Source organism: Falco rusticolus, chromosome 13 (genome assembly GCF_015220075.1).
Source record: "Falco rusticolus isolate bFalRus1 chromosome 13, bFalRus1.pri, whole genome shotgun sequence".
Classification (NCBI taxonomy): domain Eukaryota; kingdom Metazoa; phylum Chordata; class Aves; order Falconiformes; family Falconidae; genus Falco; species Falco rusticolus.
Window position 1 is genome coordinate 9,596,933 of NC_051199.1, and position 15,985 is coordinate 9,612,917.

Here is a 15,985-nt window from a genome sequence, read left to right on the forward strand (position 1 = left end):
ATCCAAGGAAATATTTAAAAAAATAACAAGGAAATTCTTGTTGTGAATTCATGTGAACATGAGTGACTTTCAAATTAACAGTCTTATATTTTCATCAAGACTGGCTCAAAGAGGAATACAGCCCTAAAACTGGACTTTAAACATGGGTATAAGAAAATACGAAGTTCCACTGACAGTTTCTGCTAGAATCATACATATGAGGATGAACAATTAAAGATATTGGCACAATTTTGTAGTCAGGTTTAGTTTCTGTTATTGACTGTCAGAATGAAATAGATTACAACTGAATTTTATTTTTCAAAACTGTTAAAGATTAGCAACTCTCCTGTTTCACTGAAATAGCCTCTAGAATCTCAGAACACAGGAGTTCAGAGCTGTTGCTCTGCATTGTTTCTGCAGCTGAAGGAGATTAAACCACTACTGGAACATTCACTATCCTTTATTTGCTAGACAATGACAGACCTTTGAAACAATTGACTTCATCTTTGCAGATTACTGACAAAGGATGTTAAAAGGTCGTTCTAAATGGTGTCCCTTCGGGCCAGTTGGGCTTGAGTGGTCCTGTCCACAACTTATTTGCTATGGTCCACTGCTTTTAGGTAGATATGAAAAGACCTTTGTGCAAAGCACATATTAAGACATCTCTGCATGACCCTGCTATACTTTTTTTGGAGATTCTGGACAGACATCATCTTTGTGGCAAAGGTCAAATGGGAAACATCTTGATAAGAGCTACTGAAGCAACAAGGGAATGTGAAACTTTGTGCTTTTCTGCTCTCAGCCGTGAGGCTACAGTACCTTATGAAAAAGTGCATGGATCTTTGTTTCTTTGAGACAATTTATTAAAAAATAAGCCTTTGAAAGCCCTCCTTATTTTCAGTTTGAATCATATTAAGGGGAGGAGGCGGAAGCACACATAACATGTTTTCACTGGAGTCACCTTTGTTAGTTGAGGGGAATGATCTGTATTTACAAGAGATGAAGTACAGGTCTAGGAAACATAATCACAAAGGATGTATTGGTATTTGAAAATGACAGCTGTACTGAAAAATATCTTCTTCTTGAGTTACCTTTTGTTACAGAAATCAGTCAGTTCAGGAGGCTTGATCATTTCTGAAGTTTACAATACTATATTTCTATTCTCTTTGACAAATAGAAAAAGAGACAAATCATTCCAAGACTGTGCAGCATTACAAGTTTTACTAGAACATTACATTATTTTTTATAGTTTAAGATCTTACTGATTGTCTTGATATGCCCTTATATCAATTCTGCTTCAGAACAATCAGTTGTTTTTCTATTACAAGAACTGTTACAATTCTGCTTTCAATTTCAGAAGAAACCCCTTGAACCTCAATGAGATAAGCATATAATAATGTCACACCCAAAGCAATATCACTTTTATAGGAAGCATGCTGCTGTTAAAGATACCCAAAAAAGGTCAGTTATGAAAATAAGAAAACAATTAACGTTTCCATCCCTAGCCTGCCTGAAACATTAAAGGTAAGACATGTTGTTAAGCAGAAGAAAGCTGCTGTTGTACTGACCTCATGCCCAAGGCTAAGGACCTTTTGCAGCAGTGCAGAGGGCTGTGCTCATGGGTCAGGCAGGCAAGGGCTGTGGCAGGAACCTCTAGGTGACAGATTCTGTCCTCCCATGGCCAAGTATCACTAGCCTGGTTATTAGCAAGGGCTTAATTTGAAGATTTAAGTGAGACCAGAAGAACCCTGTTGTGCCAAATAATAAATAGATTTAGAAACACCTCTCTTAAAGGAAGAGGTTTTGGGGATTTTTTTTGAAATCACATTTCTTTAACTTTCAAACAAAATCTTGGTATCCCCATGAAGAACAGGCAGCCATTTAAAAAATGAGGAACAGACCTTTTGGTAATTTACATAATGTTAAATTTCAGTACACAGTGGTACACAGTGGATTTCCATTTTGTAACTCACAGATACTACAGATATACTTGATGTAATGTCAGATTAGACCTCTATGAAATTTAGTATTTTTAGGAATGTGTCAATAAAATGCACTCATCTCAAAAATTAAGCTCAAAAAGCATGATCTTCTGGCTTTTAAGAATCTGCATGTGCAAAAAACTTAAACTGTTTTCAGTGTAAAAACCAGGACATGCCTACTTAGTGTAATATGACCATAATTTTATCTAACCGAAGCCCCCAGGACACAGGAAAGATTTGTCTTATAGTCCCTAGGTGAACACATTAACATTTTCTTCTTGTCATTCAACACGAAGCATGTTAGATAACAACCTATAATAGAATTTAATATAACTGCTTCTCCAGTCAATATTGGGATGAAGATTGAGATTTTCCTAATGGGATCCGAGTAGCCAAATCCCTTGGGCAGCATGGAAGGCCATATCAGCCTTAAAATTCAACCAAGCAAAAAATTATGTCAACATGTTTTCCAATATTAAGATTATGTGTTGCCTTCACTGCCTTAAAATGACAATTCTCACATAGAAATGCATTTTTAATGGAATGATTTTGAGAGAAACATCCTTTCCTCGAGAAGTTGTTGGTTGTATTTTAAGAATAGAACATTCGTCTAATAACACTTTGAGCTTTTCCATCTCCCCTGTTTTTTCTATCTTGCTAATAGAAAGAGAAAGGAAAAGAAAAAAAAAAACAAACCACAACAGAAATATGAAATTATTTAATTATTTTGGGGTTTAGCCTTTGTCTTTTGAACCATTTAGCCCCAGTAAAGGCTAAAATGTGAAGAGAACTGGAGGATTTCATAGAGAGCAGGTTAGAGGCTTATTGGCTGACTAACCACCTACGTCACACCATTTTTAGGCACATGAAGCAGCACTGAATAGCTAATACATTTTTGAAAGCTCTGGCAATGCAGGGGAAACCTGACAGTTTCACACGTGCCCCAGATGTTCTCACCAATACTCACTTAAGCCAAGACAAATAGGCTAAAAAAATATTCCCTCCATGGATCTTTTGTTATGGGAAAGGGAATACAGCTCTTCTACAATTTACAGCATCAGTCTGCCTGAGGCTGCACCAGCGTTACTCAGGTAGCAACTCTAATGTGCAATTATACCAAAAGATTGCAGATCTAGGCGTTGACTACAGGCATCCATGAGGAACCAAACATCCTCTTCACGGCTTTGATCTAGTCCTTAGAAATAAGCAGGTGATGATAGGACTGTCTCACCAATTGTTGCTTTTCCTTATACAACAGTCAGTCACTTTAACAGAATTCAATCTGATAAACCAACTTTTATCCTCAACTTTTCTCGTTCAATTAACTTGCGGTAACTAAAACTATCAAGGCAGCTTAAAACCAGAGAGGAATGACCTTCCCTGTACACTAACATACGATTCTTGGGAAATGAACTGTAATTATTGAAAATAGCTCTCCAGTTGTATCCATATACCAATAGCAGACAAATATATATGAAGTGATTTTAAAAGTGCCAGAGACATGGAACAATAAGCATAAATTGATTTACATGATTTTAAATGTCACTCTGCACAATTTAGCTCTCTTTTATTGAGATATGTGCAATAACATCTTACTACCAGTATTTTAATCATGCATAGATATAGTAGCAGACGTGACACTTGAAAATGTTAAATTATTCATAAAGGTTTTGTGAAAGTAAGCATAACTTAAAAATCTGTATGTATTTATATTTACTTTTCATATATAATATAGAAACTAATAATATATAAATACATACTACAGTATATAAATGGTTACTTATATGTGTTTTTGTTGAGACTCCACCTTGAGACTGGAAAAACACAAACATCTAATAAGAGAAATGATGTCTTCCTTTAAGAGCTTAAAGTATAAATGGATGAGAAGGACAAGGGATGGAAAAAAAGAAAGCCTTGCTATGGTCATTTTATGATCTGGAACTTAGGCAATGAAGGAGTAAAAAATTTTCCCCACACCACCACAAGAAACCTCTGAACTAAGAATCAAACCACAGCTCCTAACTACAGTCTTGTGCTCTAACCACATGGCCAAAAATGCCTGTAAAATATTAAAGGTTTTTTAGGAAACTATGTTGTGACTTAACATGAACAGATGCTAATATAATAATTGAGTTTATTTTGCATATCTGCCTTCTGAACTGTTGGGCATAGCAAAACTGCTCAGGGAGCGGGTGACTATGCCAACAAAAAGAATATGCAAGTGTGTTTGCAATACATCTTTTAAAATCACATTTTAATATTTTTTTTCCCCACTGACCTTCCTGAAGGTAACTTTGTGCTGATGTGCTGTCATTGATTGGGTTTTTTGAGAGAGGAGGATTCTGGATTGATGAAAAAATAACTTGCTTCAAGACTGAATACCACAGTCAACAAGACTGCCTCTTAGCAAGCTGAAAGAGCTTTGGTTCTGGAGAAAAAAGTAAAAACAAAAGAAGAGAATTGTGGAAGGTGAATGTAGTCCACAACTGTCAGCTGTACCACACTGGGTTAAAACATGAATAGATCCATTTGTGACTAATTTACTGGCAAAATTAAATGCAGCTGCTAAAACACTGCCTGGCTAATCTTTGGTTATGTTAGATTTGAACTACATCGCTGAAATGCTATTCCAAACTATGGCATGTCTTATGGACATCGTACAGTTTAGTCCATGCTCAAAACACCACTGAAAAAGTGACAATTTGTACTAAAATAATGCAATAAGTAAAGGGAAGCAGCCACTTCCCCCTCTTCCCTGTCACACACACAAAACCCCAAACAAAGCACAGAGAGAAAAAGCAAGCCCCTTTCTTCTTCAGAAACTGCAATGTTAAAATGAAAAAAATTTAGTGGTGCAACAGTGGAATAATAAATAAGACTTTCCAAAGGATATTCCCAGAGCAATACCTTTTTTTCAAGGAGCGACAACTTAATATACAACAGGCAGAAGAATCTTTGTGCTGCTGGACTATGCACGCTGTCATCGTCTGCCTATACTGCCCTGCCCTACAGCTCACCTCTGCCTGCTTTCAGGTCCCTGAAACAAAAGAAAACTGAAGCCAGGGTCAGTGCCCAGGCCAGGCGCAGATGCTGCTTGGTGCCTAACACAGGACAGAGCAGCAGGGTCTGTACAGAGGTCGAAGAGAGGTTGCTCCCAGCCCGTGTGTGACCCAGCCCAACCTCTCCACTGACAAGGGAGCCGTCAGTCAGAAACCGGGGGTCTCAGAGAGGAGCACCCGTGTGGCTCTGTTGGGTGAAGGACTCTGCAGAAACAGAGTGAGACAAGGCCAGGTGTGGTGGAGCTGGGTGAGCAACTGAACAAAACACACAGTCCGTTGCTGCAGATGAGCTCCACGTGGCCGTTAAACTGCGTGTCCCCCGTGGACAGGTCCTACAGCCAAGTCACATCTGAGCAACGTCCCCGTCTAGCTTTCTCCTGACAAACCAGCCAGCTTCTTCCTCAGGCTTCTCCTGGCTTTGGCTGTATACACCTTGAATCCCCCTCTACTGACTTGAAACCAGCTCAAAATTTTATTAAAATTAAATGGAAAGAAAAAAAAATAAATTACAGGAAGCATTAAAACGCTGGGTGTAACCAAACTTAATCTTTTTGTTTGTTCGTTTGTTGTGTTACTGTGCCTTGTTAATACAGTGCTGAGAGTATGAAAAAAAAAAAAAACAAACCCCAAAATGACACAATAGAAGTGTAGCAGCAGGAGGAATAGAAACCAGATGCTGAAGAAGAAGTACAAGGGTATAATTTGTGGCATCATACAATTATCCTCCGTGTCTCAAGTCTCACTTGCCTCACCAAGCTAGTGTCACCTATAAAAATCACAGTAGTATTTTTTTTTATATGTATCTCATTCCTCTGGGTTGTAGCTCTTTCCAGCCAAAATAACTTCTTCCCCAGCATACCATAACAGAGATCCACTCCTCCCACATGCATCGCTACCATTCCCAGTTACGTTATATTCAGTGTCATTGGCAGACTTGCTGGAGAAGGAGATAGCAATTTCTTTAAGTGTTTGTAGCATGTCTGCCTGACACTATACAAATAATATAATCTTAAGGCACCGTATTTTCCCTGGCCTTTTAGGCAGGGGCTAAATAGGGTTTCAGCTTCCTACTCCCACTTGCTTACACAAGAATCACAGTCTTGTAAGTTGTCCCCAAATTGCTACTTGTAGAGAGCATAAAGTATCATACTATAACAATAAATTAATATGAGTAACATTTTAAAGCTTGTATATTAACAAATACATTAGCAGCAGTCATTTTGAAGCATTTCGTTCCTCAGCAAAGCCTCCTGTCTTATGAATGAGAGGGGCTGCAGGTCTTGCAGTGGGGATAGATTTAATCTGTCCCTTGATTTTAATGCTTAACTGAACGATTTCATTGTGAAATAATTTGGGCAATTTAAGCAGAACTCATCACAGAGCTAGACATGCTTCTGAAGGGTCCAGAGGTAGCATCCATAAATCATCGCAGCAGGCAATTCTTTAAAAGTGGCTGACAGGCCACCAAGGCATTACCACCAGCAGGAAAAGAAAGAAGTCTGTTTTGCTATTCAGGCTCAACAAATAATTAAGCCAGCAGATTTAAGAAAAGTGATATCCATCCTTGAAAAACACCTATCTCAACCTTCTCTCTTGTTCATAAGTTGGCATAAAATACATCTATATATTTCCTAGGTAGCAGATACAACCTACCCACTTAAGCCCAATGCACTCTTACAATTAACAAAAATTCCTAATACCGGTGCACAGTACCAGCGACGGCATACAGCATATTTTAACCAAAGCCTAATGCAGGCCCTTGCTGATAATGCTCCTTGTAAAAATTAAGGACTGTTAAGTCATTTAGTAAAACCTCTTATTCCTTCCTTCACCAGTAACCACAGCTTAATGGCAAAAACTATTAAACTTGTCATAGAACCATTTTGATGGATTTTAACATGTTAACTTCTTTTGTATGTAAATTGACGCCAGTAAAAGAAACAATGTGATTGGACTTATAATGGTTTAACTCCAGCATTCTGTAACTGTCTCCAAAACTTTCTCCTTCTCTTTCATAATAGCAACAGGTTTTGTCTTTTCTGCCTGTCTTTCTTTCCCAGATCAGCTCTGGTCCTAGCCCACAATTCTGTGATTTCTGCTTTTAATACTTTTCCAAGATAAAAGTTCACCTTTTATTCTTACTACTCATTTTTTTTTTTTTGGTCTCACATGGTCTTTTGACGAATTAGTATACTTTGATTCCCTGACTTCATTTTTTCTCCAGTCTCCTGTGATTAAACTTCTCAAAAGTCTTTTGAAATGTAAACAAGCTATACAGTCAGACTGCTTTCCTTATCCACTGCTGTATGGATTTCTTCCAAATAGTGCAGCATGAATTTCTTCAGTTGAATCTGTTATGATACACTAAACTTAAGAAAATGCTTTTGAAAAATGTTCATTTACATCCCAATTCATAAACATGGTGGATTTTGACTGTGCAGGAGAGCTGAACTGAATTTAATTTCTGGATATGATAAAAAGCTCATTAAAATATAGAAAGTAAAAAAGCCTAAACAGCCATAATTCACAGTTACTCTCACATGTATGGAACATAGGTATCTACATGTTTATGTAGAAGTATAGCACATTTTGTTCAGCCATGATTCCTCTTGCAATATGAAAATTTATTAAAGTTGAATATACACTCTCAGACTGACCATGGCTTTTTAACCAATGTTATAAACTACTGTTTCTTCTTCGGCAGAAGAAAGGAAAGTTGCTGTTGACAGTTGTTCTTAATTCTTTCTTTATGGAGGCCCAATGTCCTAAAACACAAAAGTTTTTCTTCTTCCTCCTTTGATTATATAGTAAACTATATTACATCCATATTTGCATCTTCTCCCCTAGCCTATATCAAATGTTACAGCTGAAACACATCTCTGACAGAGATCTGGACTCTCAGCCTTTTCAAGTATGCTATTAAGTCAACTATTCTTACTTTTGTGGAAGGAGAGGCATTTTGTTATTTGACATCTGGCAGTCATTTAAAGCACCAGCAACTCCTCATTCAGAGCAGTACACATATCTGATTTGCTTTCAGTATTTTCTTAGTCTAAATACCACCCTATTGCTTTTCTTGGCAAATAAATAAATAAATAAATAAATTCTGTTGGGTGGGGCTAGATTTCAACTGCTAGATTTTCATATAGTTTGTACTAAACCAGATCCATAAGAACTATCAAATGTGTAAAATCTGTTGTTTATACAGATCTGCAGCTGGCTGTGTCCCAGTTGCTCGAGAGTGATATCTAAACATAAAATAATCTCTCTATAAACTGTGGGTTTGTAAAATATGTAAGCGCTCTATGTTTGTTCAGTCCAGATCACTTGCTGAAACTGAAGGTTATGCCCGGGTGATAACCATCAGATGTCAATTCAGATGGGAATACAAATTCTTCTAAATTTTAACTATGCTCTAGTCACAAGGATATGAGATGGGGGCAGATTGGCTGGTTTTTTAAAGTATACAATCAACGCATGCAAAAACTAACCCAAGGTAACTGTGCTTCCTTGAATTCTGTGGAAGTCAAGTGAAGTAAACAGTTTTTAAATACATACCTCATTATGAGATTGCACCCTTTGAATCATTACAGCTGCAATCAGGAACAATGCTTCTTTTCTGCTTACACACAGCGATGTTCCTGCTATAATGATTAACTGCTGTTGAAGGGTAACACAAGGTAAGTTTAAAACATTTTTCTCAAAAACTTAGGCAAGGAAATACACATGACTACCTGAATGACACAACTTGTCACATTAAGGGTCTTGTCTTCAGTGCAAAAAGTAGGTAACACAGTAGTCATTTCAGTTCTGGCACAAGGTAAATTCACCGACTGGCTATAAAACCCCACTCTGCCACAGAATTTGGGGCTTTGGGGGTTAATCTTAGGATAGCAGAAAAATATTAGTTACATCAAGGTTTGAAAAAGCATCTTTTCATATGGGAAGAGGCTGTCTTGGGCATCTTAAACAAAATAACACCTGAAAAAAATGACAGATATGGTCTGGTTTTAATGTCTGCTTTATATTGATTATTTTAGGCTTTTCAATGCTTTCAATCTGACATAACCGTAAAAACTGCACACCTACTTCAGCTAATAGATTACCACGTACCAAAGCACATTCTCTGCTGTTAGTAGAGTCCAGTGATGACAAACAGCAAATATAGCTTGGTAAAATTAATTCTTTCCTTTCTGATGCTTTCCCACAATCCTTTGCAAACTCCAGAAACCAGTCTCTCCTTGGAATCAGATGCCACTGCATAAAACACCGGGGGCTCTCCTTAGGAAGATATCCTATAAATGAACATGTCAATGCAGCACTCTGCAATGGAGAAACTCCCTTACGTGACAAGCTCTGATGTGCAATTCATCTTTCTTTAGTTACCACGGGAATGGTGCCTTGTCCTCAAAGCCTTTCCCTCTGAAACCACCACCACTGCCATGAAGTACGTCCACTACAAGCAATAAAAATGTCGGGTGACGTTGGGTCAGCACACATTTAACAGCAAGACCTTGCATAAATTTAACATACACTCTTTAATTCATTTGTATAATGAAAAAAGTGAGATCTTGAAATCTATGACTGAATCTTCAAAGTTTCTTTCTTTTTACCTAGTTGATTATTCAAAGCAACAGAATCCTGATTAAGACCTTCAATTTAATTTGTGACAGTCTTCTCTTCCAAATCCCATCATTTCAATCCTCTTGGTGTCCTTTCTGTACTTAAAAACTTTTATATTAAGTTATTGCACAATACTCTTTCTGTGTTATAAAACCATTTGGAATACATGTGGTTTATCCAAACCCACAGAACTTGTCGGGTCAGTAGTACTCAGGTTCAGGTGTGAGGGTATGTTCTCTATGTGTTACGGTGTTGAAAGCAGGGTAGAGGTGTGCTCTCCCACTTGTAACTTAGCTAACATACTGTTAAACCACTCCAGCCTCATTATTATTACATTTTAGTCACCACTTCTTCTGTGATTGCATGAGGTCTCTAGTAAGTTCTGGGTAAGGCAGTGCACTTCCACTTTTTTCCATAGCAATAATAAATATTATTGGATGCCTTTACTATTGAAACTAGGTTCCCTGCGTTGTACCTTTGAACTCTACACGAAACGATACCCACAGCGTACAATGGCCTCATTCCACTGGCTTACTCCACTGTGTCCATACTCACAAACTTTTTGGGTAAGATACCGATCCCTCTTCCATTCATGTTCTCCCTGCCTGCTGGAGGGAGTTACTCTTGGGGAAGCAGGAAGCTGATGACACCCGATCTTTGTTTGTTTCTCAGTTATGTTTGGAGTTAAGTTTACCCGGGTGACAGTAACTATAAATCCAGAACATGTTACAAGCTTAACAGTTCTTTGTTTCTCCTGAAGGGTATTCAGCTCTGCATTTATAGGATTGGAAATATGACAGCATTTCTTTGAGTATTCAGGTAGGGGGAGGAAGGTCTGAATCAATCACTCAGAAGAAAAAAGGAGAGGAAGAACATGTCTTTGCTAACCTAGAGAATTTAGGGATCAGCTAGATTGTTTTCTCTGGGACTAGAAGATTTAGGGGACTAGATTACAGCTGAGTCCTCTGGAGCTCATGAATAGCCTCGGGTGGCTGTGGTTAATTCTGAGTTTCTACTTCTCCTCAGCCAGCAGCTGGCACAATTTCAAACAACAGAAATCTACAACTCTCAACTGAAAACATGAGATTGCCCATGATAATCAACGCCTTGCAAATACAATCAGAGAAAGAGAGGTTCCGCACTTGGATCAGAGAAAGCAGAATCATGACATGGCAACCGCACCTGTTGGGACAGCTGCCGCGCCTGGTGGCCTCTCCTTTGTCACTAGCGCCTGCACCCCAGAGCTCCATCCCGCTCCCTGCCCTCGCTGCTGCCATCCGTGCCGGTTGAGAGGGCGCCAGGCCATCTGCAGCCATTCCGCAGGCTGAGGTGTCAGAAGTGCTCAGCCTTCACAATGGAGTCCTGATTTCCCAGAGAGGCTGGCACCCGTTCAGCCACCTCACGGCAGCGTACCGAATTTTCCGAAGTGCTTGGCCACAAGCAGTTCCTGCTGACATTACACATGGCTATGTATTTATCCACAGCTGCTGCCTCTTTTGCAGGTCCTTTAAACACCTCCTTTCCCGGTGCCTGTGTCAGCACAATGACCTGTCACATCATCAGGGACATCTTTAGGATGCGAGGTCCCATGATATGGAAGCAATCACAGCTGTAGCCAGCTGGTGGGGACCGGGTGCCTCGCTGAGGTTCTACCAGCAAATGTGGCATGGACCCAGCTGCAGAGCAGCCCCACCAGCTCCCTCACAGCAACCTGTCTTTGGGGGCTGAAGGTCTCAGGACTGTCCTCCCATTGCTCTAAAATGAGTGAGACAGACCCTGGGGGGCTGGGGGGAGCAATGCAAGGTTGAATTCCTATGCATGAGTCACAGCTTAGCATTTCAGGGCGTACACGTGGGTCTGCAGAGACAGGAGCATTTGAACACTGACTGCCTCTAACCAGTCACACCTTTGCTTGTTATAAGGAAAAGTTCATAACGTTTTGAAAATGGGTGCTAACCTGGAGATAAGGTTCACAACAAACTGCCCACATTTATCCCCTCTTTGGAATGTCCCACACAGATTTTCCTCAGGCTTGTACCATGGACACAGCACACAGGGCTCACCCCAGATTTCTGAATATTACTTAAAGTCAGATTCTCCAGAAATGAATCTGGATGGAAACTGTATGTGCAAACACAGAACAAAATGTTCTGTTTTGTAAGTATTTTCCCTGTATCTGTTAGGAGTGAGATTGCCACCTACCTGAATAGAAGCACAAGGAAGTAAAGCCAAATTCCCTACTCCTCATGGGTAGAACGAGTGTAGGCCATGCACCTAATTGGTTGGAGAAGACGTTTTCCTTACAAAAGTGCCTCTCATAATCTTATAACAATGAATGTCATTCCCTTCCAACTGCAATTAGTATCAGTTTGATACCGCAGGTATAATTGTGACTTGCTTTCATGCCTTTTCACAATGCACTGTAGTACGGAAAATGCCAGTCTAACTCATAAGCAACAGAGAGAAAGCATAGGTCCACTCTGAGAAGTGGACCAAGAAGGGGTGGATATGGAAAAAACATCTACTGCACCATACTGCTACAATAACCAAGCCAGGCTGGAGGGCAGTAAAGTCTGGTGAGGGGCAGAAGCACTAAAACTACAGGACATAAACAACAACAGATCACTGAGGCATCTGAAAAAAACTAAAGCAATTTTTTCTTCTAAAAAGCCATTTACTTGCCTTCATTTTTGCCTGTTCAAAGGTTATCCTTTTATACAACGCATAAAAGGAGCCTTTTAAAAAGTATTAATCTGACAATGTCATTTTAAAATTTCACAACATCCCATGCTGTTATGACAAACAGTGCATAGTTCAAAAGAAAGGAATGTTTCTATCAAAGTATTCCACAAACAAAGAGTACAGAGCCCAGCATGGAATAACTAATGGCCTAAACTACAGCAATGTTATTTTTTTAAAGTTTCTCAACCTGGAGAGCATTCAGGTTTATCAAGCTGTGATCCAAATCTTTTCTATGTATAGTGTCCCACTGCCTCTCTTAATACTTGATTCTTTACTAAACACATCATATGGCAACACAGAGGTATTGTTTTTTACAGGTTCGCCGTTCAGCACCATCAAAAAATACGGCTTCAGAAATGCCTTTACTTGTAGCACGTATTTGCTCGCAGTTCTCAAATAGGCAACTAATAAATGGTGCAGATTGAAAAGCAATTATAGAAGATGGTCCTTTCAGGATGGGGCGCTTGAAAGTAGTCATCAGTTTGGCAGGAACTTTGATGGGCTGGTATCTTTCAATGCGGATTATGAAGGATAGCAAGAAACAGCCTGAGAAACAGAGAGAAACTGTTCATGCGAGGAAATGCTGGGGGAAGTTATACTCTGTCCAGTGACTATGCAGGTTCCTAACTTCAGAGTTTGTCCTGCTGAAATCAGCCTTAAAAATTCAATTTATTTCAGTGAGAACGGAATGTAGGTTTTTCATGTAAAGCCTTAAAGACTGAAAAATATTCTTTGATTTTGCGCTTAAACTTATTTTTAGACCACATGAACTGTAGGTCAAATGCTAGAACTTCACCCTCAAGCTCTGGCACCACATTACCTGTCTGACACCATACTTAGCTAAGTTTATGGCTGGAGAAAAAGGAAGCAATGGTCATCTCTACTTACTAGCCACAAAACATGCAGAAGATCTGCAGATTCCTTGAAATATCTCCATCCTTTTTTCTCATGACATCATTCACTTTCCCCATGTGGAGTTCTGAAGGTTTATCCAAAACCCACTGCAATCAGTGCAAACCTGCAGCTTCATAAAACTGTAAAAGAACCCGTTCTCCTCTCCTTGCCACACTTACGGGAGCACACTAGAAAATTGCTCAGATGATTATTGTTTACAGGATCTGGGACATCGTTGTTACTAATGGTCTCTGGCACCGTATTTCTGCGGTGCAAACAAAGGATGCTGATGGCCAGCTTCTTGGGTTGGCTGAGCAGGTTTACCTAGCTTGTGAACTCATGGAGACATTCAGATACATTAATTACATGACTCGCTATGCAGTCCCAACTGTGTGTGGATAGATAACAATCATTAACTATATTATACAAGGAATCCAGGAAAATAAGATGCTCTCTCAATCATCTCTATTTTCATCATAATCTTTGCCCACTTTTACGAATCTGACTAGTGTCTTCTGCAGTAGTCTTGTGGCATCAGGAAGCTTTTACTACAACCCTAATTCATCTGAAGGCCTATTTCTACACTGAGTAGCAGCAATTTAAAAGAAAAAAATATAGAATCACAGCACTAACAGAAGTGTCAAATGAAGAGAATTAGTCCTATATTTTTAGCTTTACAATCACTGTGCCTTTTTTCTTCAGCATTAAAAAGAGCAAAAGGAGTAATGAAGTTTTGCAGATGCTAATCTAATAGAGAAAGGGGACTTAAAGAAAATGGGTTTAGTTAGAGTTTATGAAAACATAAACCACCAATATTTTGCTACTTTGCTTGCTTTCATACTCAGTTCCACAAAAACAGAAACAGGAAATGAAGTTATGGATTCCAGAAAAGAAACTAAAACCAGACTCAAACTCCAGATAATTTCTTCCCTGCTTAATTTGTCCTCACTCCACTTCTCCCAACCAGCTATGCTTTTTACACTGAAAATCATTCCTACAAAGGTCAAAGAGATCCCAGACTGCTGCACCATTACTTACATAGAAGAAATGTTTGTTGTTTTGCTAACGTGCTATTTCCAGAAATACAGGTTCCATTTCTACAACAGCATTAAAGCAACAATTGTCAGAATTGTTTTCTGGTTGTCCTGATGTTCAGGTACGGAGTGGTTTAACTAGCAAATGAATGATTCCTTTTAAAGACAGCTGTACCGATCCAAGTGACAGAGCAGAGCCCTACCCGCATCTCATGCCAGACCTGCAGCAATAGTGCACTACGAGAAAGCATTTCAGAAGTTTTAGAAGTGTTTTAGTCTCACAAGAAATCTGATTGTGGAAAAATAATCCTACACCTGTGGTTTCAAAACACAATGACATTTCAGACAAAATGAGTAAATATAAAGCTGACTTATGACTTCTAGGAACTTACCCTATCTGGGTAAAATGGGTGAGTTTAGATGACCTTAGGATGTAAGGATGTACTAAAGAGGTGCACGAGATGGTCAGAAATGTTACACTACTGAAGACACCACAAGAGGCTATGTGCTCTTGTTGCATGCTACATGCAAAGCCATATAGTGATTTTAAGCTAGAAACTCCTCCCCATGTTGGCCTACAAGTATTTGTAGTTGCCCTTCTATGGTTTCCATGTACCCTCTATTCTTCCCAGTACAGGGAATTAAATTAAATTTACCTCTGTACCAGCAGAAAAAAGGATGTTTATTTTGTTTTACATGTAATGAAGCCTTGGAAAGGAAGGCTGGATATTCAGCATACTGGAAGCAATCCAGAAGGAGTACACCTCCTGAGGCTAACACAATTACCATTCCATTTTGGTTGGCTGTGGGAGCAGAAGGTATCATCTAACTGCGAGAAGCGCCAGGCAGAGGTTACGGTCCTAAGTCTGTAGAGCATAGTGTACCTCAGAGTCTGATTTTGTTAGTAAGCGAATTTGTATATGAGAAGTTAGCAAAGAGGGATAGTCCTGACACTGATGGATCTGCAAGCAGGGCAAGGGTTGGAAGTTCAAATACACAGTCTTCAGGCTCTGCCACAGAGAACAGCTGCATGAGGATATACCTCTGCATTTCCGCAGAGCAGCTTGCTGAATCAAGGCTGTGAGGTAGTTTATTTCACGGATTATACATGTATTTAATTAAAATTCTAGATAAATATTTGCAGCAATACATTTCTGAAGTACTGTAAAGTTACATTGCATTAAACATTTATTGCAATCATATGAAATATTCTTTAGCTTAAATATTTACTGTTATTTTCAAGATATTGGTATTGAGCTTATTATAAACATGGCACAAATGCAAAACCATCTTTCTCAGAGCAATATACTTCTCTGAGTTGCTTTTAGACTTATTTCCTGATGGATATTTGCCATTAATGCACTACGACATTTTCCTTTATGAAAAAAGGCTCTAGCGCAAGCTAAGAGAAAGTCGTAATTTAAAAGATAGTTTCCACTGTGCTCAGCATTCTCACAGTAATAATAGTTTGTCCTTTTTCTTACTGCAGTTACTGTATTAATTATTTATATTGATGTTTATTTTGTAAACAAAGAAACCGAATTAGGCCTACACACGAAGCCGATGATGTGTTTTAATATCTGCATTTGTTTCATGTTGTGGCCTTTATGTGATTGATTCAAAGGAAAACGTTAAATAATAAATAACATTTTTAAAATTACATCAAAGTATT